The 8,671-nt window shown below is 40.9% G+C and overlaps 1 protein-coding gene across 1 annotated transcript in view; it reads right to left on the bottom strand.

The window, feature by feature from the left end:
• The window catches only part of LOC108796244 (carnosine synthase 1-like), a 28,131-nt gene extending 21,270 nt beyond the window's left edge, over positions 1–6,861 (bottom strand). Inside the window, exon 1 of the mRNA XM_018567704.1 lies at positions 6,780–6,861. The gene's annotated coding sequence lies outside the window, so the exon portion shown is untranslated. The remainder of the gene's footprint in view (positions 1–6,779) is intronic.
• Between the last annotated feature and the right edge of the window lie 1,810 nt (positions 6,862–8,671).

Below are 8,671 nucleotides of genomic sequence, written 5' to 3'. Positions count from 1 at the left end.
GTGTGGGGGGGGGGGTTATAGGTGGGAATATTTACCAGGAGACCCGGCCAGGTCTCAATACAGAAAGTATTCCAACAACCAGGTCACAGAACAAAGATAGCATCTCACCTAGTACAGGCCTGATTATAGTCTGGAGACTCAATAAACTTGATCCATGGGGACCAGGTAGCCGTAAACTCGAGTGAGTGAAAAGGTGAAGGAGACAAGCCCCCGGGTGTAAACATATGTGGGTGTCTGTGATCTTATGAATGAGGTCAGTCACCTGCTGCCAAAAAGGCCGTATCCAAAAATAAGTGAAGAAGGGTACCTGGGTATTCGGCACAACGCAAACACATATTAGACGTCGAAGGGAACATTTTGTACAGGAGAGTCGGAACCCTGTACCATCTAGTGAGTAATTTATAGCCCTTCTCTTGCAATCTATTGGAGATAGAGGATTTATGTGCAAAAAAATAGTATACGTTCCATTTGCTGTGGGGTAAACACAACCCCCAAATCCCATTCCCATTGCTGTACAAACTGAGGAGAGGGAACGTGGACAAATCCACTAAGCTCCTGACCACCATGGAAGGACATCCCTGACTGGACTGGTCGAAATACACAGTTTCTCAGGGGTCTCAAAATATAATTCCTCCCCTTTGGGAGCCAATAAAATGTGAAATGTGCATAGCTCCCCAACGATCTAAAGGAGGTTCCACCATAGACTGGATCTGATTTACAGATAAAATGTACGGCATGAACTAGTTTAGATACGATAAAAAGTCTAAAGCAAGAACCACGCACACCAGGAGCAAAAGGTAGATTTCCAATGATGGGCATGATAGGCAAAAGTAACTGAGACAGATGTGAAGACGGAAGGGTCAATTCCGCAATCTTCAGAGTAGCCTGAATGTGAGGATTATGCCAAGACAGCAGAGGTATTTTAGGAGATATCTAAGGAATGCCGCTAATAGGGAGATCACACGTGTTCTGTTCCAAGCCCACCCATAATTTGCTGTCAGCGTTACAACACCAGCCTACTATCCTAGCCACATGTGCTGCTTTGTAATACTGGTTTGTCTGGGAAACCTATACCACAAGACAATTTTGATCTGGTAAGAACGCTACATTTGATCCTGGCTATCTTATGAGCCCATAAAAAGGACAGAAAGGCAGCATGCATTCTTTTCAGGAAAGTCAAAGGGACAGTCACAGGTAGGGTCTGAAACAAGTACAGCAATCTGGGAAGAATATTCATTTTCAAGATGCTGTTGCGACCAAACCATGTAAAGACCAAGCGGTCCCACGATTTTAGGTCCACTAAGATCTGCTTCTGAAGAAGGAGAAAATTAAGGAAAAAGATGTCCTTGAGGTCTGCCGGAATATACACTCACAAATACTTAATATGGAACATCTGAATGGGAAATTGGCTTGAATCTGGCGAGCCCGCTGATTGGGAACCGAAACATTCAAGATTTCCGATTTCAAGAAATGAATCTTAAAGTCAGTGGGATCACTATATCTCTGCAGCTCCAAGTGTAAATTCGGTCACCTGGGTAAAGTAAAGTAATCTGCGTACGTGCACGTTTTATGACGACCGGACAACATATCTATGCCTTTAATGTTGGGGGCCAGTTGAATAGTACAGATCAATGGCTCTAAGGTTAGAATAAAGATGAGTGGAGAAAGCGGACACCCCTGGCGGGTCCTGTTGGATATGGGAAAGGAGGAAGAAACTGCCTCATTAACTCTTACTGCCGCAGATGGGTGTGAATACAGAGCACATATCCATTGCTGCATATTAGGACCCAAACCTATATATTGCAGTATTTCCTGCAGAAAGGACAGGCTGACCCAGGCTGACCCAGTCGAATGCCTTCTACACAGCCAAAGAAAGAAGAAAAAGAGGCATAGATCTAGCCAAATAGATGGCATTCAGAGTCCTAATGGTATTATCCCCAGCCTCACGTGAGGGGACACACCCCACCTGTTCAGGGCTGATAAGCTTTGCTATAAACGGTAAAGGTCTGGACGCAAGAATCCTAGTAAACAACTTTAAGTCGGTGTTCAACAAGGATATCAGACTATAACAGGTGCAGTTAGATGGATCCTTCTTTAGGGATAACCGTAATTTGTGTGCAAAGTTTATCAGAAGGAACAGCAGAGCCTTGCAAGACCGAGTGGTAAGCTGCTGCAAATCTATGAACCAGAAACTCCTGAAAGCGTTTATAGTACATCACCGAATACCCATCAGGCCTGGAGACTTCCCCCCTTTCATCAATTTTAAGGCTAGAGCAACCTCCACCTCTACAATGGGAGATTCCAACTGCAACCACTCTTGATCAGATAACCAAATAATCTCTGATTGCCTGAACCTTCTCCAACACCTCAGCAGAGGCAGCACATTAGTAAATATTATAGAGCTGAACATAGAAATCATGCAAAATGCAGCATCACATATATCAATATAGCCAACTAAGTCGCCCTGATGAAGGGACCCTGCGTGGTCCTAAAACATTGGATTTATTGATATATGTGATGCTGTTTCATAATAAATGAACACAAGAATATGACAAAAATCTTCTGAGTGCTGGTGATCCTTCTTCTACAGAAGTTTAACGTGCACGGCACCATCCGTGATCATCACTGCGAGCACCACCTGCTAATCTGAGGTCATAAATGCCATAAGGAGTGCAGGGGACACATCTGTACATCTAAGGTGTGATAACTGATCACATGTGCAGCACCATGGCAAATGGATAGCTAAATAGAGGTTGAGATGGTGCCATCTTTGGAGGGTGGGGAAAATTGCAGCATGGAAAAGTTTAGCAAATACATTTTTCATTGTTGAACATCCAAGGCCATCTAGCTGGAATAGAAATTCAGAATTTAGTTTTATTGCTGCAAAGGATAGGCAAGTCTATTTATGTTTTAAAGTGCCTGTTGCCACTGCAGCTATTCCAGTGTTCTTGTCAGCTGTAGGCTAATGAGCCTGGCCATACACCCCTCAGCCTGGGGATTGGTGATTTAAGCATCACAAGCCCAGGGCTCTGGGGTTGTGATAGTTCAGTCTAGTCCTGTCTATACAAGCCTGTATCTTGCTCTTGTATATCTTTAATCTACCCATCTTGATATTGTATCATAGTCCTGTCTTGATCTTGAATCCTAGTCTTCCTAGTATTCGATCCTGACGACTGCATCAAATGTTATTTTTGATTTTGCCCATAGTTCAAATACATTTTGTGAGCTTTGTCCAGGATTTTGTGTCAAACAGGCTGTGGTAAACACCTCAACTCTTTTCCATCAGTAGCAGATTGAGTGTTTCATTTGCACAAGAGATAGGAGTACTCTGTAGATTGTGAACTGCTATGTGTAAATCAACATTTGTGCAGAATGGCTTCTTGAAAAGTGCTACAGTCTGAATAATCCCCTCAATCTGCATAATGGATTAAGGACATCAATCATGAGCTAGTTTGAAATTCCAACTAGGATTAAAATGACGTATCTCTAAGGAATTTAAAAATGCATATCCTTTTAATTTGAAGTCAGTTGTCTAAACACACTTTGCCATTCTTCCAAATGCGTTCAATGCCCCTTCACATACTCTACATGACGTTCTTTATTTTCAGTCAATAGACAGTAAAACATGCAATGCGATAAATCCTGCAAATTGTATTTGCCTTTAACTGTTTTCATAATAATATAATCCTGTTCTTCTTTTATAGTTTGAGGCTTTCTTGTCGGTCATAATTACGTGACACCTTGTACATCCTTAAGGAATCAACTTAGTACCATCGTATGATACTTATACTGTTGTCTTGGGCTCAATATATTTATGTAATCAGGCGGTGGGTTGCTACTAACTGGTATTACAACCTATGCCTCACAACGAGATGGACGCCTTGCAGCAAAATGTATTTAGGCAAAGGACATGCCCCCAGTTAAGAATTTATATGCTAAAAATTATTGGTTAAACCCAAAATAGTTTTGTTTTTTTTCCCACCCTTACCTTTCTTTAATAAACACGATAATTAAGAGATCGGATGAAGGTTTTGGGGAATAACACACTTGGTAGGTAAATAGTACCTTTTCTGTACGTCAGATCAACAAGAGGGACCACTGAGGAGGAAAGAATGACAGAGGGATTTGGTTCCAAATGAGGGACATTTGGTAGGTATGTATTAACTGCTGCTCCCAGTATGTAACTTAAAGAAAATCTGTAAGGAAAAAACAGAAACTGCTACTCATATAAATCTAGATGTGCCTACACTTACCTGCAGCAGTCCCCAAAACCCTGCAGTTTGGGCCAAATACCTGGCCGTTCTGACAAGTCGTTCTGACAGGCAAATCTCTGACAGTTCCTGATAGTGCTGAAGCTTGATGTCTGTACCTGCTTTCTGTGCAATCCTACTTTCTCCACACGTATGGAATGTTGCTCTATAAGCTGAGCATTGTATTGGTTTGTGTGTTTTTGTTTGCAGGTACATGGCTATTCCAATGAAAAACGTGTCAGTTTTTCAAGTGGACCTGATAAGAAGCTCAATGTTAGTCTATGGCCATGTGCATATAAATGGACGTGCATCCATTAACATCTAGTTACCTCTGAGTCTGTCTAGGTCCAAAAAAAGAGTTTTTAGCAACATGGAACAAGGGTTTTTATCTGCCTGCCCAGAGACAATTAACCTCACAAGATGGAGGAGAAAACCGAATGGACACGTATGGCACAAAACTGCATCCGTTCTGTTCTGCTCCAATCAAAACGGACACTGCCCATGAGAAAGGGGCCTTATGCACTGGTGTTCTACAGGCTCAATCTTCTTAATCAGTATTTTGAACATTTGAATTCATAGAGATGGTTTACACTATGGGGGTGTATTTAAAAAAAAAGTCAGCAGAGCCATTTCTATGCTCCTCAGCTCTATCTAGTGGTCTAATTTCCAGGATAAGCAACTGGCATATTAAAGCCTGTGACACACTGCATGCGAAGCAAAGCAAAACTGTCGGGCACAGAGGTTTGCATGCAGTGTGTGAGCTGAACACGGCCACATGAAATAATGCATCTTCAGCCAATCGGCTTGTGCGTAACAACCAAATGGACTTCGCATCATGACACATGGGATCAAACGCACAAGCCGATTGGCTGAAGATGACATTTTTTATCTCGGCACGCTCAGCTATGCAAGCTCTCACAAGCTGACGTGCCGGAGTTAAAATTGCATGACACGCTGCACGCGAAGGTCCGTGTGCCTCCACTCCGCACTGCTTTGCGCGCAGTTTGTCACAGGCTTTAGTCTAGATCTAGATAGGCTTTAGATCTAAAAAGATTTTTCTTTTTCCAATAATCCAATAATACATTTGGGCCTACATTTACACCATGATTATAGCATATATTTTATTGAATCTAGAGCTAAAAAAAAATGTAAGTTCAACTCTCAGCATATGTTAAACCACAGCAATGTTGCAACTATGGATTATGTGGTTTAGACCCGAGTGAAGCCCTATGTGGCAGGGCAGACAAATCAATTCTTAACAGATCTGACTACAGCATACTAAAATATGATTGGTTCTTAAGAATAACAGCACTCTGTGTGTTACCAATGTATTTTTTTGCCCTAGGTAATACATGTATAGATATATTAATAATAAAATACCAATTACCTTAAACAACACCAAGATGCTTTGGATGAACTTGGCATTACTCTTGTTCAGAACAAAAAATTAACAAATAGCACAAACAACCCTTTAAAAGATACTTAATTAAAATCAATTATGTTTGACAATTTAAGGTTACAGTGAGTGTGGCCCTGCTTGAACCCATCCCTTTTATGCTTGACTTTCTACTATGCCAAAGCTGGCTTGTATCAGTTCCTCCATTCCTTAAATTTTCGCTCTAACTCTACCACACAAAACCTAGATGAAAGGGCACTTGAGCTTTTACATTTTTATTTAAAGGGAATGTAACAGTATCACTTACTAAAGTGATACTCACAAAAATCTAAAGCCAGCTATAGACTATTGGGGTAGTGCTAATTGTACAACCAATCTAAGGCTTCACTAAATATTCTGCATATGATAAGAAACAATTCTGCCTTTTTACACGCTTCAAATCAGGGGAATCTAACCTAGGGTAATCTGTGATTTGTTGTTGCTTTTATTTTATTTATTCTTATATCTTATTTATATTTTACAAATTCTAGTCATCTGAGTAAAGCTATAGATGTTTAAATGTTGCGGTACTACAACAAACAAGCATTTACATTGTAATGCAAATCATCAACACCAGTTATAATTATTTTCTAGCAGGTTGGGTTTTTTTTTTTCTAAACAGAAAAATCAAACCTTTCACTCTCAACACATAAAAGTGAAACATCTGATCATGTTCAGAGATGCACTGAAAATTGGTCTAGGTAATGTAAGCTTAAGGGCCACCAAAATATGTTTGCGAGTCATGTAACTAGTCCAAGCACCACTTGCAATCGGCTATGTAGGAGTTAATTGTCAAGTGATAACAAGTGCTGGCAAAAGTACTTATAACTGAATAAGAGTCTACATAGAACCACACGTCTTGCTGCCAAACTACAGGGAGCAGCTGCAACAGACCCCATCATTACATCATCTCAAAGAACATAACCACTAGTTGTCCTTGGTACAAGATCTGCCTCTATATTTTACACTAAAATAAAGCAGAGGGTAAAAGAATTAGTATAGACATACTAGATTTAAAAAAGCTCCTGTGATCACCCTCTTCATTGTACCCAGAAAGTTAAGAGTGCCTTATGCCTGCAAAGATCAGATCTCACCTCTAAGTGTCCTCGCAGAAAGAACGACAGGTAAAGAGGGACCTCACGAGACAGACAAGCAAACAGAGAGCTCTGAGGGATTAGGGCGTCTCTTTAAATCCTACTCTCCCCCCTCGCCTTCCCCCTCCCTGCTAGGCTTTGCTTGAGCTGCTCCCAGCTGTCATTCAGCCAGACCCATATCTGTGGGTCAACATCACAGCAGTGCCTGTCAATCACCCTGATGTGATATTGGGAACTTATTCCATTACACCCAGTGCTGTGCCCTGCTCTTTCTGCTATTTTTGTACAAAATACACACTCAGCTGTTAGTGAACAAGCCAGCATTCAAAACCACACTACCCATTCTCATACTTCTAGTTTTGTCAACTGTTATATTAGTAAGGGTCACCCCTTTATATAGAATTTTGTACTTGAATACAGTACAATTATATTGTAATATTGAGGCTGGCTACGTCAACTGAAGTGCATGTGCAGGAATTACATACAGGGTGCTGAAACTGTATATTCTTATTTAAACTGTATATTGTTAACCATACCTACATAGGTTAAAATGCTGTCCTGTATATTAACCACTTATACTTGCAAACCTTTTTTTAACATTTCTGCTTACCTTTTTTTCAGTGAAGAAGAAACCCTCCTATAGTCAGATGTTTAAATGATGCTGGCACCAATAGTGGCTTACCCTCATCATAGCCTTATGACAAAGCATCAACTGTGCAAAAGATTACTCCCAGCAGCCTCTTGGGCTCAAAGGGCAGTGTGCGCAGGCATTGCTTCCAGGGGTGTGACGGAAGAGCAAACCCTTTAAATACAATTGTAAAACGGACTCTACGTCAACTGAAGTGTCTGTGCAGGAATTACATACAGGGTGCTGAAACGAAACTGTATTTTGATATTTCTTGTTTCTTTACAGACAAGTTATAGTCACATAGGTTAAAATGGTGCCCTGTATATTAAACTCTTGCAATATTTTAAAAAAAAATCTAGTTACCTTTTTTGCAGTAAAGAAGAAATCCTCCTATAGTCAGGAGTTTAAATGATGCTGGCACCAATAGTGGTCCACCTTCACCACTGCCTTATGACAAAGCACCAACTGTGCAAACTGTACCTTCCTGCAGCCCATTGGGCTCAAAGGGCAGAGTGTGTAGGCATCGCTGCCAATGGTGTGACAGAAGAGCAAACTCTTAACATACAACTGTACTGTAATGTTGACTCTACATGTTTGTGCAGGAATAAAACACAGGGCACTAAAACTGTATTTTGTTTGTTTCTTTACAGAGAAACTATAGCGACATGGATTATATTGTTGCCCAGAATATTAACCTCTTATATTTCAGATGCTTTAAAACAATCTGCTTACCATTTTTCTCAGTTAAGAAGAAACCCTCCTACAGTCAGAAGTTTGAATGATCATCACTGCACAAATTACCTCCCAGCAGTCCCTTGGGCTCAAAGGGCAGATTGTGCAGGCATCACTGTCATTGGTGTGACAAAAGAGCAAACTGGGTGGATCCAAATTCTTCATGGATCCATTCAGCCAAAGCCTATCGTGATCAATTTGCCCAATTCAGATTAAGGACCAGGATCACATGGTTAAATATAGTGGATGTGTGACACCAGAGGTCTAATTTTTCTGCCATGTTTTCCCGGTGGCGCCTGGCATCTTAAAAAGGCCAGTTAAGGACATGCAAATTTATGAATTCCAGTGTCTTAAGTTAAACCTGAATTCTAGTGTTATTTTTGGCAGTTTGGATTTCAAAAAGGCTTCTAGGAGAAAGGGACCAAAGGCTGCTTCAGAGGCTGTTGTCTGCTTCTACTTTTGCCTTCTACCCTAGTATTCCTGGTAGAATTTTAAAAGGAAGTGGCTCAGGCTTTGGTCCCATCATCTCATC

This window comes from Nanorana parkeri, unplaced genomic scaffold, assembly GCF_000935625.1.
Source record: "Nanorana parkeri isolate BGI_ZX_2015 unplaced genomic scaffold, ASM93562v1 scaffold1084, whole genome shotgun sequence".
NCBI classification, from domain to species: domain Eukaryota; kingdom Metazoa; phylum Chordata; class Amphibia; order Anura; family Dicroglossidae; genus Nanorana; species Nanorana parkeri.
The sequence above is the reverse complement of the archived record's forward strand: the minus strand, read 5'-3'. Positions and strand labels throughout refer to the sequence as shown.